We start from the raw sequence: 20,570 nt of genomic DNA, 5'->3' as shown, positions 1-20,570 counted from the left end.
TTTAGCCAGTTGCTGGGCTTGCTGAGCTGCAGCTGCGAACCCTCTAGGCTTTCCAGGTACCCTTTGCTTTGATTGTTTTTCTTGGGATGTTGGCTCTGTATGTAATTGTACTAAATCATTTTGTCTCCATGAATTTTTTATTAGAGGAGGCTTAGTCCTCCAGAACTCTGAAATACAGGGTATAATTATTTATCGTACTCTATTATTCCCTTTGAGAAACAGTGCTTCTATATTTGACTACTTTTTTTTTGCTTAGGCTGATATTGTAAATTTAACCCATACACACCTTTGGTAATACATCCACCTCTCTGTTTCAGAGGGAAGGACTGAAAACATACACAATAAATTTTGTTTGACTAAACAGGACAGCAATGGAAAACTGTGACTCCTGAAATTTTCTATTCTCCTCTACTAATTTTATGCAAGTGTCTTTTATTTCACAGTACAAAGCTCAGAACAATGTAGAGTTGCCAAGAATTAATTTAAAACAGGAAATGTAGAATACATTTTAAGTGGATACTTCAGTAATTATGTGCCTCACTCAAAATTATACATCTGCAATCTTCATCTGAGCAAGTTACCTTTTCTTGTAGGCAGTAGAGAAAATCAAATTCTCCGATTTGCCTTCGTCATTTCCAAAGAATCTAAAGATCAGATGAGTCGCAGTGAAAGTGCCTGTTTCTTCTGCAGACTAGAAAGAGAGCCTATGGTGACTAGCTGAAATGTAGATGCAGAGATTTCTAATATTAGATGAAATAAATCTCACCACTTGTAAATTCTTAGGAACACCTGGTTTGTTAGGACTAAGATAATTACTTTGGGAGGATGATAGGCAGCAAGGTGGATCAGGCCAGACTATACTTCTACAGGAATAATCCACATTTCATGTGTTATGTTTATTCCCAAGTATAAAGGTTAAGACAATTTTTGGAGTTTATATGCTTCCCAGAATGACTTGCAGCAGCTATTTGTAGCAGAGCAGAAAGTTAATACCTTTCCAGCTCATTCTGCTGCCAGTTGTAGGAATTCAGAGGCTGTTCTACCCCAAACATGCATTTGACACCACACCACCAGTGGCTGTAACACTGCTCAAGCCCTGTAACAGGTGTTGTCATTGCTAGTAACAAACCATAGGCTCTGTACTGAGTTTGCAAGGACTCAAGACTGAGGCTTGTTTGTTCTGTCTGAACTCCTGACCTGCCTGCAGCTTTGTTTCCCCTTCTTTTGCTGTAACAGCAATTCCTCTAATTGACCAGGTGCCTATGGCTAATTTGTTTCACTTATGTTTATGTCTGTGTTGTACAGCCATAGTTTTATGTAGGTAACAGAAATAAGCAATTATTCTGAGCAGAATGGGATTTTTATGACTCTAACACAATGACGCTGTCAAGAAAAGTACAGACTTGGTGCAACATCAGAGGTCTTGAGAGGTGGCCGTACAGAGCAGGCCATATAAGAGTGCAGGCATGGGATAGTAAGAGACAGAGCACAGGCTAGCACTGGGGACCCCATGGCCATAAACAACTCACCTATAGTCCCTGATGCACACTGGAAGTTGGACAAAACTGTTTTTAGGCATAGCAAAGATGGCAAAGAAATCATTCCTAACATATGCAAACCACAGCATATATAAACATTTGGATGTAATTTGGAGTCACAGACAAATGAGGAGAGTGTATGATGCAAAAGCCTGTTATCAACTATGTAAAAATCACCCAGAGTGGATCCTGGAGTAAGAAAGAAGAAATTACCAACATGATCATACCCCTCTCAGTGAAGGAGTCCAGATGCTGATCACCCACCATAGTGCCCATCCCACCACCAGAATGATTCAGAGGACCTTGGGAAGCGTGTGGATACTGCCAGCAAAGGGGTAGAAACTATGAAGCGTGTGTATAACAATTTTAACTATAATATTATTGAAACTTTTTCTGAATAGATGCATTCTTTCTCTTTCTGTAATAATGAGATCTGGACCGATACTGTCTTGTATTAGAGTATTAATTTTCAGTTATACTAACAATAAATTCTTGGTGTTATATATAAGGTGTGTTTTCTCTCTGCCCATGAGCAAAATTTTAGGTATAACAGAAACCAGAACCAAGCACAGAAAAAAAATGGTGATTCTCCTTTGCTGTGACACTTGGCAGAAACAGCATGGTCTGCAGTGTGTTGAGACCACTTGTCACCATGCTGAGGCTGCCTTCCTTTTAATTTGTTCCCACCTGTCTTGGGAGGACGCAACCCCATTTCAGTGGGGTTGAGACCACCTCTCCAATTAGGCCCTCCCACTTTTAATCTGAGTTTCTACAGAACCTCACGCATCCCCAGAAAGGTTCCAGACACCATAAAGACTGAAAAATTGGAGACAGGTAACACTTATTCTTTTGTCCAGCTCTTCCCTTCATAGCAGTAAGTGTAGTTCACCTGGCAGCTGCCCATACCCTGAGTCTATGGATGCATAGGTTACATTCCGTATGGTACCTTTAAGGACATTAAATTAACTTTAGAAATGTAGATTATATCCCTTTTCCTTGCATGCTCCTCTAGAATACGCACTATTTCTTGTAACAGAGTTGTGTCACTGTTCATGATACACACCTCAACCTCACTTCCCAAATACATAAAAGTCCATTTTTTTATCATCCATTTATATATCAATGTCTTTGCAATGTCCCCTTCTCAAGGATGATATTATATCGAGCAGAGAATGGACCTGCTCCCTTGTCCTTCATTCCACTAATTTCATGATTTTTAAATAGCGCCAGGCAAACAATGTTGCTGCTTAAGGTATTTTGCAATTTAGATTGATTATTGAAAGATACAGTATTCAGGCGAAGAGTCTATGAATTATTCTGATATGGAATATCTTATTATTCAGAGGGTCCCAACAAGCAGCAGTGAAAGTGAATGAGTAAATCCATACTGTATTAGATGCATATAATGAACATTTTGCTAACTGGAAGATCTGCTGGATTGCAGAAGGATCTTCCAGAGGAAGTTCTGAAGTCTGACCTTTAGGGACACTGAAAGCACAACACAAACCTGTAAGCACTGGAGGAGAAACAGCTTATTCCCTTGTATGGTATACATTTTTATGGTACGTGTTGCACCAGTAAAACAAACTGAAAAACCAAGGGTACACTAGAAGAGTCCTCCTCTGAAATAGCAAGTGATTGTGTTTCTGTAATCCTATTTCTGAGAACCCAAACACACTTCTTGTAGTTCAGACACGGTTATTCTGCTCTAATAAACTGCTCTTTTACAGCACTCCTGTAGCCAGACTTCAGATGGAGAGAAACACAAGATTCCCCAGAGAAAATGAACACTAATGAAGTTCATATTTCCAGTAATTTTCAGAGCAGAATATGCTCTTTATTATCAGACCAAAGAGAGGGCACATTCAGAATGGCTGTACAATTGCTAGGTACTGAATTAGCATTAAATTAAATTACTGTGAAACTCAGTTTGGCCCTAGAGCATAGGAAAGCTTAGCAAGACACCATTTCACCCTTAGCTTTTTCCCCAGCCCGGACTGATAGAAATAGGTGTGCATGGAGGAGCAACGGGATGCCCACCACCAGATCTGAGAACTGAGACACGGTGCCTCTGCTTCTCCTCTCTCTTCGAAGACTGGGCAGCTGTCCTTCTGGAGCACAAGGGCTTTCTGCTGATGAGAGTGTCCTCCCAGATGACAGGCTCTCCAAGTTTTGTATTTGAACCAAGAAAGGTCAAGTGAAGGCTGGAAGTAGCTCAAAAATTGCTTACAGAGAACTAATTTTTTGTGAAGCAGTGCTGTTGACAGAAGCATGTAAGAGGAGAAAGCTCAGTTTTGGAGTAGATGATGAGAAAGTTGCAGTAGATATATAAACACAAGACAACTTATTTTTCATCTGTTGCATGCTGCAAATATCTATCACTGCCTCTAATTTTCAGTGAGATGGGTTGTTCTAGGTAAAGGGGCTGTAATCAATTCCCTAACTATCTCTCTTCTTCACCCCAATAGGGTAAACCTTTGATCACTTCGGGAATATGATTCCCAGTGTATTAGTAGAGAAGATGCACCAATGATCCCACTTCTCAGTCCACTGGAACAGGCATGATGCACTCCTATCCTAAGCAGGATACTTAGAGATCCCTGGGATGCATCTCACCTGTCTAGTAGGATCCCCACAAGAAGTCTGCATGCACACAGTACTCCCCAGGTGCCCTCTGGTTGCTTAAATTCTTGTATTCTGTTGTGCTGAGACATATTTCTATCGGTCTACACAAATTGAGAGGTGGTGGATAAGTGTTACTACTCCAATCCCAGACACCAGGAAAGTGCAACAAATCACTGTGTGAACTTGAGCAACTCCAGATCCTCTCTTGGCTACGTGTACATCGTCAACTATATGTACCAAACTGTGAAATCATGACTAGTGGTGTTTTTAAGGTCAAGGGGATGAAAAAATACTTGGGATTGTCTACTATCCAGAGCTGTCAGAGAATGACAATGAAGACATAGTCACAACGTTTTACCATAAGAGATCTGAACACTGCCAGAGTGGTTAAGCACTCCATGTGCATGCAGTGAGACAACAAAAAAAGGAGAAAAAAATCTAGGCTGTTGCTTAATCCTGGAGATCATACCTATTCCAAAAATAATACAAATGCCATAAGATTATTAAAGGCCTAGGAAACTATATTGTGCACTGCCTGTGGTTCAGTCAAACCTGGGATATTTTACAGCTTGCTGCGGTGAGAATCAGTAAGAGGAGAACATATAGCAACAAAGGGACGCACAAATCCAGAAAGATCAGGAGGCTGCTAAGCAGGTGATTGAGAAAGTGAACCGATGCCCCTGCCAGCAGGCCCAGCCCGAGCTGGTGAAGCAGTCACCGTCACAGCCCTTCACAACACCTCACAACTCTTTCTCACCGCGAGTGCTCCGGCAAGCCTTGGCGGCAGCTCACATGCTTCGCCAGGGTCGCTATCACACCTCCCTCTTCCCCTTGTTGACATTGCCCTCAAACCATTTTCATGCTGCAAGTAGCTTTACCAGGTCTGGCAACAGCTTGCACAAAGTGATACAACTGCAAGGACTTTGTTGTTGTTGTTGTTAAAATACTGAAGACATCAAGAACAAACGACTCGGGAGTTAAAGGTTGTCTGAGCCCTGAGGGGGCAGAGAGGTGGGAATGGCAGGGGAACATTTCGCGCAGGGGTGCCGGGACAATGGCACTCAGAAAAGCTGCATTTTCTGCTGGAGAAAGGCGTCGCTGCCCTTATCACCTTCCATTAACGGCTGTGCAGCACCTCGGGGTGCCCCAGCCGGGTGTTTACGTCTCCCTCCCATCGTGCAGAGAAACTTTCAGCCACTTTCCTAGGGGAGCACTCACAGCAAAATGGATTGAAACGTTTTCAGGATTGTTTCAGTACAACTTGAAGGTCAGTGCAGAGACGAAAAAGCGAGGAAATTTAGACAAACAAATGCACAAAACTCTTTCATGTTTTTTCTCAGTCTTTCTCTGTGCGTCTGTCTCACTCCTTTTCCTTGCCAGTGTGAACTGCAAACCTCCGTCCCACCCTGCCCATCTCTGTTGGCCCAGGTACAGGCAAGCTCCAGCTGTACCATCTCCTCTGCTAAACTCTGTTTTTGTCTGAAGGGAAATACCCTGCTGGGCAAACCCAAGCTGCTCTTCAGCACCCCACTTCTGCTGCATCCCCTCTGCTAAAGGAGTCTGCAGGTGCTGACAAGGCACTTACAGACCATTCCCTGCTCCTTCCACCCCAGACCACACTGCTCTTGGAGTGAAGTGGTTCTGACCATCACTCAGGCAGCCTAGGCCAGGCTGTAGGAAACAAGGTGTAACATCTGCCCACCTGGTTCTTCGGTGTTTAGTTTAGCGGATGTTTTGGTGCTCACAGTGTATGTTGTGCGTGTGTGTGAGTGAGTGCCGCCTTAATTTTCCTTTCAGTCATAACGCAAGTGAAGCAGTAAATTGGTGCTGAGCTGCAAGATGCTGAACTGCTTCTTTCCTTCTATATTGAATATGTAACATGAGAAAGATTTCAACCTCTCCTATGTTAACCTCTGTCTCATGATGGAAGTCAGGTATTTGTTTTTGTGCAGTAATTTTCTAACCTTTTTTTTTTTTTTTTTCCCTCTAAACAGAGACAGCAAGTCTTTTAGAAGTGGTGTGGAAAACATGCAAGAGCTTTTTTTGAAGTAGACCATAACTACCTGTGCAGTTAGAGGAAAGGAGCTTTTTTATACTATTTATACAACATTTCAGCAGGGAAAAGGAAGCTCATCCCTTCTGCTCATGTGATTTTAATTCTGTCTAAAGCAGGATTACAAACCCACCGCAGGTCCCCTAGCATTGGCAAAGACATGCCAGTTAGGGCATTCCTGAAAGACAAAGCCTTTTGGAAACACACCTCACTTTTCATGTGTAGTAGCCACTCACATTAACTCCTCTTTTAAGAAACAAAATGAAAACACAACGAGAATGCAAGCATGAAAAAAGTGTCCTATTATTATTGCCATGTACTGCATACACTGACAAGTGCAGAGCTCAGGAAATTAGAAAGCAACAAAGGCACAAATTGTAAAGGCAATTATTGCAGGCTGCCTGCATGCAGTTGTTAGATTTCATGAATGACATCTCGAAGGGCTGAAACAAGCTGAACTCCCATCTGTAGGACAGTAGGAAGAAGGAAAGGCAGCAGTAAACCCTTTCTTCTTAACATACACTAAAGTTGCTGTCATTTAAACAATCTCAAAACACCTGCCAGTTTCTTCCAGAGCAGCGAACTGACATATTGAGAGCTCCAGCTAAGAGCGTGTTTTAAGGAGAGTGATCCAGTTTCATCACGTATGAGTGACTGACTTCACAGGCTGTGAGATTTTCATACCATCACACTGCATCACCATGGTTTGATTTATTCAGTAGCAACTGCAACACTGAAATGTGTTTCATCTCTCTCCTGATAACACCCAAATGTTAAATGGGTGAACATATCATCATCTACTCACTGACATAAAAATGATGGGATTTATGGAAGTAAAAAGACAGGGCTTGGAGAAGGCTTATCTAAGTAGGTGCCAAATCAGCATTTAGACCTATTTCTCTCTTTTTTTCTGGCCTTTAAAAAGAAGATGCATAATATGCCATCATTCTCTCACCTGGCAAATAAAGATTGCTATTAAAGTGGATACTATTAAAAGGACTTCACACTTTTCTTTGGAGATCTTTTTACCTACAGGCCGCTCTATTCATTTTACAGGAAAGGTGAGGAAGGCTAGCAATGTCCTCCTGTTATGTGTGGTTAACTCAAGGTACAGACAGGCTAAGCAACCTACTCAGGAACATACTGGCGATGATTGGCAATTTTGTCTTCAGCTTCTACAGTTTGAACACTCACATTCCTTTCCTTGTGCCACCTCAAATGGTGTCTGTTATAGAAGAGACAAAATCGATGATCTAGACTATGACCACATAAATGTCACAGGGTAACACCTTCAATTCATCTCTGATTTCTTCCAACAACTTGTCTTCAAAATGTCTTCTTGGACTATGCCATCACCAATGAAGGGGGAAAAAAAGATTCAGGATACAGTATTTGGCAGTAATGCTCGTGACCTGGACACATCCAAAAGGAATAGGACGTCTGTTATTTTAAGAGCTGCTAAACAGGAATACCCGTGAAGAGGCAGCCCTGAGTGCATAACAGTGCATTGGAATCTCACTTGTAAACCCCCAAACTATTTCTGCTGTCAAAACCCAGCGTTGCATCATAGGACATAATAAATATTTTCACCTTTCAATGGAGCAAATACAAAATATACAAAAGAATCTTTCTACCTCATTAGAGTTTTTACAAAATAGTAATTTTGATTTCAAAGGGTAAATTGAAATGAGCAACCTGAAATACCACAGCATCACTGCAGCTAAGTTCTTGGTAAACACAATATACAGAGGTGATACTGTGCTCTGTTTCTTCAGATTAAATATATCTCATCCTCAGATTTATACTGGCACTTTATGGTTTCGGCAAATGACTGTCTCAGCACTGCAAAGTAATTCCACCCTGTCATATTTGTCTTTGGAAATTGTAACAAATTATGGTGATTTATAACATCAAACTCAACTCTCCCATTTTTTCCCCAGATGGGAACGTCGCTGATGGCAAGATGCTAGGCCATCCATTTACGCTGTGTGGAGGGTGACAGTGAAACATGTTTCATCTCTCTTGCCTGACACTCTCTTTCCCTTTGAGGGGAGGCTGTCAGCATAACTCAAGCTGTCAAAGCACCTTTGCAAGGGGCCTGAAACAAATCTAAAGCTCTCCTACCTGCATGCCTACTAATGAGGTGTGACTCGCCTCTCCTGACTGCCTGGCCTCGCTGAATCTCCTTGCCTCTGACCCCTCGCGGTCTCTTCTTAGTCAATAGAATTCAAACCGTCATTTGTCTTTGAGTAAGGACAGGTAACGATCAGCAGTGGAAACTTTGGGGAGACTCACTCCACATATTCTTCTGCTTTGCCGTGCTTCATCTGGGAAAAAATCCCATGCCGGCATCATGAGAGCTAAATGAAAGTCCATCCGGGGGTTAAACCAGCCTTGCAATATTCTCCTCACTGCTGGCCTAAGGCAAGTAGATTTTTTAATTGGCAAGTCAAGCACTGAGCTTTTTCGCAGCAAAGTATTTCCTCCAATAGCAAAAGATGAATAATTGATTATGTTCTTAAACAGATAAATTTTCCTGGTGGCCTTTTAAAGCAGGATAATTCCAGCTTCATCCCCAAATAAATAAATATACTGCTTTTTCTAACAACATTAGAAAGGGAGACTAAGATCTGGTTCAAGCAGTGTAAAGATACACATAGCTTTATTTTTGCAAATAAATGTCCATAAGTTTCCCACTGGGAGCAGGAGGATACTGGACTTTACAAAAACTTGACCCCTACCTTAACAAGTGCTGGAACATTTTGAAAATGTTTTGGTCAAAGAAAGTAATCCCCAGGAAACCTTGCCTTCAAGGTCCTGTAGAGTGGCAGAAGCAATATACGATACAAAAAGGCTGAACTAGAGCTGTCTCTCAGCCTGCCTTGGTAAAATATATTGCTCACAAATTAGGAGCTCAACAAAAATTTTATTCATTTGCCACCAGTGATGGTGTTACAGATCCCTGCTTATGAAAGAGATCACTTATAGGACTGTGCAGAGGGAGAAGTCGGGGAGGGGAAGGAGGGGTTTTAACAATCTCTATCAGAAATATTTTCTGCTCTCCCTATGCTTTAATATAATAGATTTCGCATGATGTGAATGGAAAAATGGAAAGCTAAGGAAGAGTAACATATAAAATCTACCAGCCAAGTCAGTGGAAATGTGTTGTGTATTTTGTCACAGGAGTAGTGGAGCTTCAGTCCAGTTGTATAACAGAACCACGGTGTTACCTGCAGTGGCTGGGAGGGTGTGGGCTGTGGTACTCGCAAGCACAGGGGAAATAAATTGATCAAGGATATCCTAGACATATGTATTCTCCAAGATTAAGTAAGTAAGTAAATACATAAAGACTGTCAAATACAATCAGTCCTGAAATTACTCTTGAAAAGATGGTTTATTTCTCACCTCACCACAGTTGCAGAGAAGTAACTATCATTTGACAATTTTTGCTTGCATTTACAGTAGATTGATAAAATGTGTGCAGGAAAGTGTGTGTGTGTGTATCTGTTTATTTTTAACATGCTAAGTTGGATGTGTCAAACAACCACACATAACGTGGCAACATAGGAAATAATTTCACTAAAATTACATAATGTAAAACAAATAATTGGAATACCTACATTAAATACAATTTGCATGCAACATCGCGTTATAGAATTGCTGACATGCTGCAGAGAGGTATTAGGTTTAAAGTAACTAGTTTAGAAAGCAATTTGCAGAATTTCTGCTCTTTTTGCTGGTTTGAAAAGCACTGATAATATGTTTTTTGCAGCTGACAAGCGAACAAAAACCAATAATTGAATGGTACCATTTTACCCACAAGGCAACCTGATAATTAGAGGTTTAACAGACAGTTTGGATTTAATCTGAGCAGTGGCAGCTACTCTTTTAGGTTTTTCTTATTGTCATTTGGGGACCAAATAAAGGTGTGTGTCCCCCCTCCACTTGTCAATAACAATAGGAAAAATAAGTTATTTTTATCCCTGGCTCATGTCTGACACTGGGCCCCTGGAGTACAATCACAGAGAATGATTATGCACTAGAGGGCAATGTCTGGAGAATGTGCATGTGAAAAAAAACTATAAGAAAACAAGGAGAAACAAATAACTAGGGTAGGGAACTGGCAGACATGTCTGACCACATCTTTCTAGGGCAAAGGAAGGGGTTACCAGCCGCAACCTTCTCCCTCTTCCTGGCCTGCAGTTTATGCCCCCCTGCAAGGGTGGTGGGTGGGAGGACACTGGTGGCACTCGTACTACCTCAGCATGGTGTCTGGCACAGCAGGAAGAAGGTGGCACAGGCATGGGGTGCGTGCTGTCAAAATCCCTAAAAGTCCAACCAGAGAGATGGAGGAACAGACTGAGAGCACGTGTTTACCCAAAAGGAGGGCAGGGCACTGCTTAGTGATGGGAAGTGCCCCAAGTCATACCCTTCAGTAGATTCCCAGCCCATCTCAGGTCAAGTGAAACCCGGGACAGAAACAAAGATACTTCTTTCAGGTCAAAAGGAGCAAGATCATACCCCAGCTATTTCATATTCTCCTTTTCCATGAGGAATTGCTGCTGTTCTTTCAGTCCAATGAGCCTTTTTGCAACAGCAGGTTTCACTTGTGCTTGCTCCATGGCTGAATTTTAAGGCGTTAACATATTACTGATCTCAACAGTAAAATAAAAGTATTGCTGAAAAATGCTCCCTATGAAACACTAATGAGTATGTAAACCAGTTTTATAAAACCACAGAGACTTCCTGGAGGGCTAGTTAGACTAGACAAAGGGTGAAGACTAAGCAGGCCATTCTCTTTTAAGCAATTTTCAATTGTTTTTATATCATGTCCAGAAGCAGAATTCTGGTTTTGCTTTTGACGTTTAATATTTTATTGCATCTGAAAGTGAGATCAATTAAAGCATCCTCAATAATCTTAGGCTTAATTGAATGCCAATTAAGAACTTCAGCAATTTACAGATGATAGTACTCATTGTTAAACATGTTTACTCCCCAAAGAATTCACATTGAATAAAAGCGTTCTGAATGCATTACATTTCATAGAGCACCGGGAGACAGATAAGTTTCCATACAAAACTACCAGATGAAAGCCAGTTTTTGAGATGTGGAACATATGCAGAAAAGTTTCCTTGCTTCAAAAAAGTAAGAAAACAAAACCTTTTTCTTCACAACTTTTCCAGTAACTGAGAGTTTGCACAAGCTGTGAGCACATTAGCAGAGAGATTGCCATTTCAACTTATTGGCAAAGCAATGGCAACATTTCTGATTTCTCTGATGATGGAAAGCAGTACCTGCAAAAACCCTCAGAACAATGGAAGGCAATTGATTCTCCCTTTATTATGGCTTTTGCTGCAAACACCAGCATCACCAAGCCTGACCCTTACAATTAGAAAGTGATATTGTTCATGAAATGCTCTACATTGACAGTCATGGAAATGAAAGTCTCGTTTCCATCACGGATTATAAACTAAACACACACACTGGGCAGTAACTGTGTGAGTTGCCCCCCACATAGGCTGGCTCCCATTGTCCCTAACGTGCCCACAGTTCTACCAGCCCTTCTGCAAGAAAACTGCCTGCAGAAGCCACCAGTCACCTGCTCCCCAGTGACTAGATGAAGGTCACCAGTTCCTTTTGGGTAAACTATTGAATTGCCACTAGATCCTCATCAATTTTACCCTGTTTACATTTAGGGTGTGACCTGGGGAGTAAAAAGCTTCGTAGCTCACTTCTCACCTTACAGATTGTTTATTTTCCTGATCTTATTTTTCAGAAGATTTGGAAACAAGGCAGAATAGGTGAAGTTTTAAGTATTAATTATGTTCCTTGAAATAAAATTAGAAGCAAACCAGCTTTTCAGTAGATTATATTAATACTCAATACATTAGTCATTATTAATATTACTGTAATGAGTACCAAGTGAATTAATGATGGCTGGCTGCTTATTTTAAAATTATTCACATTTTTTATGTTTATTCTCAACTCAGCCATTATGCCCTTTATATAGGACATGTGCTTAAAGAGCAGTTGAATTCAAACTGTAATAGAAGTGCAAGAAAAGTCACTGGGAAAAATAGTTCAGATAGGAACAATTAGCTTGCAATTTTCCTTATTATTTCACTCCTTGCTTTAAATGTGTGTGTTGGAGTGGACATTCTCCATTCCCCTAATGTCCATTAATTGACAGAAATACTGGCTTGCGTACTTTCAGAGGCTGAGTGCTCAGAATCCAGAGCACTCCTTTCTCTGGAGATGAAAGAATTGAAAATCAAATGTGAATCTTCCAAATAAGAATGCAGTGTATTACCACTCAGTTATTAGGGAAGAAAAGTACTCTTCTGAATGCTCAACATCAAGGTCTAATTCCTAGACCTACCACAGTAATGAAAGTAATGAAAGACCTACCTGAGTAATGAAAATCACTGACAAAGTCACTTAATCTCCCCACGCCTCAGTATCCAGCCACACAGGTAAGTCTTAAAGCTAGAGGGGACTCAAGTTAAACTATGCCCCATGCTAAAAAGAAAAAAAAAAAAAAGAAAAAAAAAGGCATCAAACCTGCAGCCTAATTTTCTGAGACTGTGGCAGGAGTTCCGGATGTGCAGTATATGCTGAAAATCAAGCCAGTGCTTCAGGTTGTAAATATACATTGAGGAGACGGACTTTAAGAATAGTTACATGAAGATTTTGTGCTAAGCCTTTGGTATCGTGCCCTAGCAACTAGCCTACAGAGTCTTTTCTGGTCTGTCAGTAGTTGTTTAGGGAGGGCTATGTGTGGCTTTGATTTGCTCACCAACATCTCAGAGTTCATGTGGCCACTTTCACCTCCACTGTGAATGTCCAGTTTTATGATATCCAACATTCTGGGAGAGGAAGCTCTTGACTGAGGTCTTCAGAGATACCAGTGTCATTCTCAGCCTGTTTGGAGCCTGTAGGAATATCTAATCAGGTAAACATTCTGTCACACATGTTGCAGACTAGAAGTGCTATGTTTGTAGAGCAATAGGACAACTGAGATCTCTGATGAGCCACATCAAATACTGGTTTCCTTATGTCAGCAACCCAGAATTGATCTTGGGGCTTTTGCATCTCTATCAACTGCTGTCAACAACTCCAGAAATAACATACTACATGTGAGTGTTGTTTAAAAACCCCAAAATCAACAATGCATTTTATTACACTGAACTGGCACACAGGTTTTTTTATATTCAATTTGTGGTGGCTTAGTAACATGTTGCCTACAGTTACAACCCAGAATAGATTTGCCATTTTCTCACACATCCTTTTCTGGAAAAGAAATCACCACGTGGGATATTATGTATGAAGTAAAAGGATCTATAATGTATTATGTATGTAATTTTTTGTGTATAAGAATATGTATGAAATATTCACTTCACATTTCTCTTGCCTGAGGCCTAGCAATATGAGAGATGCAATTCAAGGGGAAAAAAAAAAGAGTAAAAATAGGGCTATGCTGTAGTATTTTGGTTGATGTTTGTGTTTTTTTTTTGTTGTTGTTTTTTGTTTTTTGTTTTTTGTTTTGTTTTGTTTTGTTTTGTTTTGTTTTAAGCAGTGCACTGGACTCCCAGGGAACTACCAAGCCCTGATTTTTCTTAGCAGTTTGGATATAATTTTTCAGCAAGTTGTTACACAGCCAGATTGTCTGACAGCACCCACAGCAACAAAGAGTTAATGCTTTCCCTCCAGTTTAATTCACCCCATTGTATTTGGGATTGCAGGGATGGAAATGATCACCCAGTGAAGTGCTGCAAAGTGCAATCTCTCTAGACACAATGGGGTTGAGTTAAAGGACGTGAGGCACTTAACTCTGAATTTCCTTGCTTTCATCCAAACACTGTTACTTTAACAGCATGTTTTTGCAGTTTTGTTTCTTCTGGTTTTATTTTTTGACATAGAAAAAGTTAGATGCTCATTTGATGCACAACAAAATTGTTACATGCCTTCATTTCCAGGCCGAGCTGGCTTTCTATATGAAAAAAAATTATACACACAAAAAAAGAAAAGGCAAAAAGAGGCTAGAAACTGCGTTTAGAAACCTTGCCTTTTGCATGTCAGCTTGGGCCCATAGTGATTTGGTCAGACAAAGGAGGTGGGTTGGTTCTAGCTTTTCTTCCCAGTAGAACATGGTTCACATCAATAAAAGCTGTTTTACATGTTAGTAACTTGCCAAGATTTTATTTTCTAAGTGTGTTAATTTCTTTCCTTATCCCTCAGCACAGATTTTTAGATGCTATGAAGATTGGTGTTATCAGCCCTCCCAGGATGGGCAGATAACAGTTTCTCTCTCAGTGGCTGTCAGATTACAGTGCAACTGGCTTTTTTTGTTCACAACATGGGCATGTATATAAAAAGCTCCCAAACAGAATGGTCTCTCAGAACAGGTTAAATCATTCTTTGCTTCCATATCTATCCTTTAAGGTCTGGGCTGATGCCCTCAGGATGGATAACTGTGAATAAATTGCATAGCATATGGAAATACCTCTTATGTTAACATGGAATATGCAACACTCACACTAAAACAGCAATAGCCTGTAGCAAATTATTTTCTTATGAATATTTTCTGTATCATGTAGTCCAAGCTACATACTGCTCCTATACAGATATTCACATGAATAAATCAGCACCTATATGCACTTGGGACTGTATAGAAATATGCTCCAGAGTGGTTCAAGCACTTCCTGCATCCATGGAGAGACTGTTTTCTACAGAAATTCTGTGTCTTCTCCGTATGGGAAACCTCACCCAGAATTCTCAGTCTCCCTGTGATTCCCTCAATGTGTGCATCTATGCAATTTCTAAATTTACAGTTACCCCTTAGGGACATAATTTAGTCCTATGTAATGGTGGATGGCTTGAATGAATGCCTGTTCTAATTATTAATTACATAATAAATGTCAATTCAGTAATATAATACAAGTACTGATTTATGTTATAAATTGGCATCTGCATTTCATAAATTGTTTAATTTTAATGGCTTATAATTGCTACATTTCTGAAAGTTATACAGTGCAAAAAATGCTGGACTGGATTCAAAATATGTTGGCATGCATGCAATTACTGGAAAAGGGGAAAAAACCCAGAGCAAATATTTAATTTAGTATTTGCAGCACTGTAGTGTTATCAGCCTGCACAAATGCTATAATTGTCATCTGTAAAAAGACTAAAGTGAAGTGCTCTGGAAAGAGAAAATACATCTCACATGTCGTGGCCTAATCCATCAGTCATTGCGTTCACATGTAATCTTTACGCAGCTGAAGTCAATAGTGTTAGTTATTGAACAGGGGTGACAGGGCTGAATGGAAGTGATAAAAAATGAAAACCTTTTAATGAGAATTTTTTAGTCCCAGGGCCTGATCCCATCAGTATTTTCTATTGGACATGCCACTTACTCCTGTAAGCAACTGCCTTTACTTTCGTTATGCCCTCTTAGAAGTGCTGGCAATACGCCTCTGCGCTTAACAAAACCCAAACATGACAAAACAGAAAAGAGCAGCCTTAATGGACCTGCCTATCACACACCTGCAGCCAAGCCTTGTGTAGTTATTCTTCATTGCTCAGAAACATCCCAAGCCTGGCAGTGAGTGTTTACTTTCCTAGCAGTTATGCCAGGAGAATCACAAGGACACGTCTACCTGGGCATATGCCTGGCACGTTTCCTACCGAGTCGGTGTGCCTGCTGTAGAGGGTAACGCTCATGGGGTAGGGGTGCTGCACTGTACCCTAAAGCTCTTCCCTGGTGCACAGCAATATTGCATCACACAAAGTATTTAGGTCTGGTTGGAAGTCATACTTTTCAAGTAATTTTTCATAATTGTTAAAAAGAAACGCTTCAGTATCAAAGTGGAATTCACCTGCTGTTTACAGTTTCTTTTGCTAACATTTTGGAGGGTGAGTCCCAGGGACAAGACCATCTGAAGCCCTTCCCACTGATGCTCACCTCTCTCTGCAGCATGGCTCACCATCCCCACCTCACGCTGCTGTCCCTGTGGCGGGGTCTGCTCTGATCACAGCTCTCGGATAATATAACCTCTCTCTTTTTCTTGGAAGTGTGTTTTTAACCTGGACCATGTTAATGATTCAGATTATGGGACAGCCCTTCTGCCAGATGACTGGCATGGCTGAGCTGGGGGTGGAGGCTGAGGTAGGAGCAGAGAGGGGCAGTCAGGGTTTGTCATGCATCGTCATCTCAGAGTGACGCTATCATGGTTTCCTTAAAGACTTCATGTTAGGATGCAGCAATGGAAATAACTTCAGAAATGTTTATCTATCTCATTCTTTTAAAATCGCATCTTCTCTTCCCTCTACCCTTGTTCAGTAGGAAAATTCTTCTATGTCACAAATAGAGGAAGAGAAGGAGGCTCTAAGAAGACATAACCCCACTGATCTTGGTGTCCTTCTGAGCAGCCTTCACACACCAGCATGTTTGGACAACAAACACGTTGATGAAACATTATTAAAATATCAGTGCACATGGAGAGAAAAACTATGAAAGTTTTCCTCATAAGAGGGGAATCACTTCTTGTGAGATGTATTTTAAGAGCATCTACATGAGTATTTTTTGAAAGCCATATGCTACTTATTCACATGCGTGTGATGGAACTCATATATGAGGAGTGATACAGAACACAAACGTAGGTGTTGCACATTTCGTATGTGCATATGTTCGTAGCCTATTCCCAAGTTCTGTTTCTGAAATACTTCATTACACATACGCCATTTTCAGGTTCAGTATTTGGTTATCTTTGGCTTAAGAAAAATGCATTAATGATTAACATGTTCAAAAAGATTTGGGATCTGAAACATTTTTATTGGCAGAATTATAATAGTTGCTTTTATAGGAAAAATATGTCAAAACAGGCCTAAATCTTCAAGATGATTCAGTTTGACTTTGTAGGAGTTGGGGCACCACCAGATTAGAACATCATAAACCAGCACAAACTCACCCGCTTTCCTCTCCCTTGCACTTCCTTTCCTTTCCCTACTCAGCACAACTCATGAAATCCAGGAAACTGCAGAGTGTCTGCAAGTTGATCGTCTTTACTTTTCTTTATTGGCCAAAAAGTTGACCCTCATCCTACAAGGACTAAGGCAGAGTGTGAGTCATTTATATGATGTAACTGAGAGTTATTGAAACTCCAAATATATTTATAGCAAGCTCAGGGGAATGTAACCTATTAGCCCCTGCCTCCTACTCTTCTGCCATGGCTCTGACACTATGGTTTCTCTCTGGTGCCTCCAACCCACATACCAAACAAGGCAGTCACTGTGTGAGTTGGCTCCTGAAGCAGGAAGAAAATGGCAGTACTTGTTGAGAAGCCAAGGTGAAGGTTTCCTGGCCAGAGACCCACAGTCAGCGGGACCCACCCAGCAGTACCTCAGCTGTGCAGGCAGCCTGTGATGCTTGTCAAGGGCAGCAGCTCCCATGCTCCTCTGCTGCTACAGCTCTCAAAGGAAAAGGTGTCCAAAGGACTTGCATTAGAAAAGTTACTGACAGGAAGAACAAGTGCTTGAGCCAACTGTCTTGGTTGCTCAGGATATAACCAAGAAAATGATAGGCAATCAGCCAAGATAAGGAGGTAACTGCCATGAGAGGACTCATTTTTTTCTTAATTCACGATTTCCTTAGGTGTATATACTTCAGACAACATTTAGTCTGTAATTATTATAACTATTTATTTACAGATTTCAGCTTTTAAATTGTCAATCCTCAGAGAAGCTTAATGAGCTACAGGAGGACATAAACTCTGTACTTTCCTGTTGGCAAAGCAAAGAAGCAGAAGGCAGACAAATCAATGGTTTGCTATTCTGATTTTTTTTCTCCGTTATCTTATGAAAGCCACTGCTGCTTTTGAAAAGCCTGGGAGCTTTCACTCTGTGACAACGTTATAAGCATTTAGAAACACCCACTCACTCACTATCACACAAGATGCTTTTAGCTGTTGACCCACATCACTGTAACACAAATTATATTACTTCTTAGCATATGAGGAGAGACCTCTGTCTTCCAGATGCAGTTCCCCTTAAACTTGCATAAAAATTTGAAGAAAAATTTGAACTTCCACAGAAGTTTCTTATGATACTTTGCAAGATTTTGCTTTACCTCTGGTCAAAAATACAGTACTCTCAACTCCATGGAAAATATTTAGCATATGTTTGAATACTACATCAGACAAATGGGAAGACAAGATAAATTACTCTTACAGTCATAAATAGAAAATAAAGTCACTGTACTAAGGACAGTGGTTTAAAATAAATAGTGTAATTTTTTCACATGAAATATTATTAACCCTTAGTTGATAATACTGATAAAATACAAAATGACATCCTCTGTTCCCTACAGAGAAAACACAAATAGCTTTTGTCTGGTGAACAATGCAAAAAAGGTTTAAAGGCAGTTACTGAATGTAAAATACAGTAAAGTAACAGACCCCTTTAAATTTGTTAAAAAAAAAAAATATTTGGAACAACTTGTCAGAAAAGCAAAATAAGAAATGTCCCTTCATGCCAATACAAACGTGAGTTAGAAAGAGAAAAGCTGATAGGAGCAGTTCATCAGGAAAAAAGTCAGACCCAAATAGAAAAAAAATTTAAACAATTTTCCTCCTTTTTTACAGTCAAGAATTATATACAAAACCACCTTAATATAAGTATTAATCATCTGTTTTCACCCAGGTATTTATAATTTTACGGTACACTTCATAGATCAGTTCAACTGGCATTACTCACGTATGGATGGCAAGGGGACTCCATCACAAATCTGTTACTGTGATGTTAATTTAATTCCAATAGGAAAGGCAAGAGGAAAAGCCTGGCTGGCAGATTTATTGATTACATTTCACCAATGACCAGCAAGAGGCAAGCACTCTGAAAATCCCCAAAGGTGATCATTAGTACTGAGTAACTGTCACTAAACATTAGCACCATCAGCAGACTGGAACTAAAAGAAAGTGTGATGCTTTAAATGTGAGGCCCAAGAGGGATTGCCTGTAGTCCAAAGAAAAAGTGGAACATCTTACATCATGGCATCTGTGTTTGAGACAACTGAAATGGTTTATATATATATATTCATGCATATATAGATAGACTTATAAAATTGGTCTAGCACAGTCAAGCAAACTGGGCAGGGCTACCAACTATAAAACATAAAATTAATGTGTCAACCTAATTTCACGGTCCACTTGCCTGGAGCTGATTAGGAACAAATTAAACTTTGTCCTAATCAGCCTGAGTGCTTTGCAGGTAATACAGAAATGCATGGGATATGCTTATTACTGTAAAAGCACGTGCACATTATCTGCACAAGCAGTGTAAGAACAGGTTTACCAGAATAATTTGTGGTTTCTCACTTTCTAATGCATTGCTAGCTCACCTATTTTTTGTGGATTTTTATTTGTAAGCCTCATGTTTCCATGGCACAGAGGAACCAGACATCAAACGTGATTTTTTATTTTGAATACTCGAACCTGATTTTCCGATTCTTGGCTTGGCTGAAGAAGCATTTTCTGTATCTGAGGAGATGAATTTAGATATTACAGGAAGAGAAAGTATATGAAGGATTTTGTCACTTCCCATTAGCTCCTGGCTATCTCCCCTCTTTTTAATCACATCCTGTGATTCCCATATATGTGCCTTTGTTCCATGGAAAACAGCAGGAACGATACCCTTTGTACTGCTGGCAGACAGATGCTTCTGATATGGACACACTGCTGTCTTTTGTGTACCTGAAGCATTGCCTCAGTTAGGAGAAAGAGACTATTTGAATTCCTCCCTCTTGGTCAGTCTATAGTCCTTGCAAGCCCTTGCTCCAAATACAGTATCCCAACAGAGGAAGTTATTTCCTGAAGTGACCTAGCACCAGTCCCTTTCATCAAGGGCCCACACTGACAAAAGCACGATGCTGTAAAAGGTCCTTCCTCTCCCGGTGGTATCAGGCAGCCACAGCAGAAAACAGAAGGTGTGGGAATGGGCTCTGGGAAGTCACATTCACCAAAAGCATCTTATCATCATGAGCCTTGTGATTTTGCGCGAATAGGAAGAGAGTCACTGTATGATCCTTCACAGAGGTCTCTCCGCAGTGTCATCCAGACAGTGAGCATTGAGGATAAGAGTTTCATGAACTTGAGAGACTGATGCCTTATGAAGCATGATTTGGCATGTAGATTAAAACTTGAAATTAGATGTGTAGCCTATAAATAGATATCTTCCAGAGGACAAGGTCTAAAGCAGCAAAAGGAAGATGAACTCCTTCATAGCTTTCCACCAGTACTTTGGGGAGACTCAAGTTCTCCAGTACAATGAAAAAAGAATACCAGCAGTGTGGTTTTCGCATG

General features: G+C 40.4%; 1 protein-coding gene across 1 annotated transcript in view; it reads right to left on the bottom strand.

Annotated features, from left to right (window-relative positions):
* ADARB2 (adenosine deaminase, RNA specific B2 (inactive)) overlaps positions 1-20,570 on the bottom strand; it is a 282,450-nt gene that overhangs the window by 191,405 nt on the left and 70,475 nt on the right. The window lies entirely within an intron of this gene.

The sequence above is a fragment of the Athene cunicularia genome (genome assembly GCF_003259725.1).
Source record: "Athene cunicularia isolate RWA chromosome 2 unlocalized genomic scaffold, athCun1 chr2_part1, whole genome shotgun sequence".
Lineage (NCBI taxonomy): Eukaryota > Metazoa > Chordata > Aves > Strigiformes > Strigidae > Athene > Athene cunicularia.
Note: the sequence above shows the minus strand (reverse complement) of the source record. Positions and strands in the feature narration are given on the sequence as shown.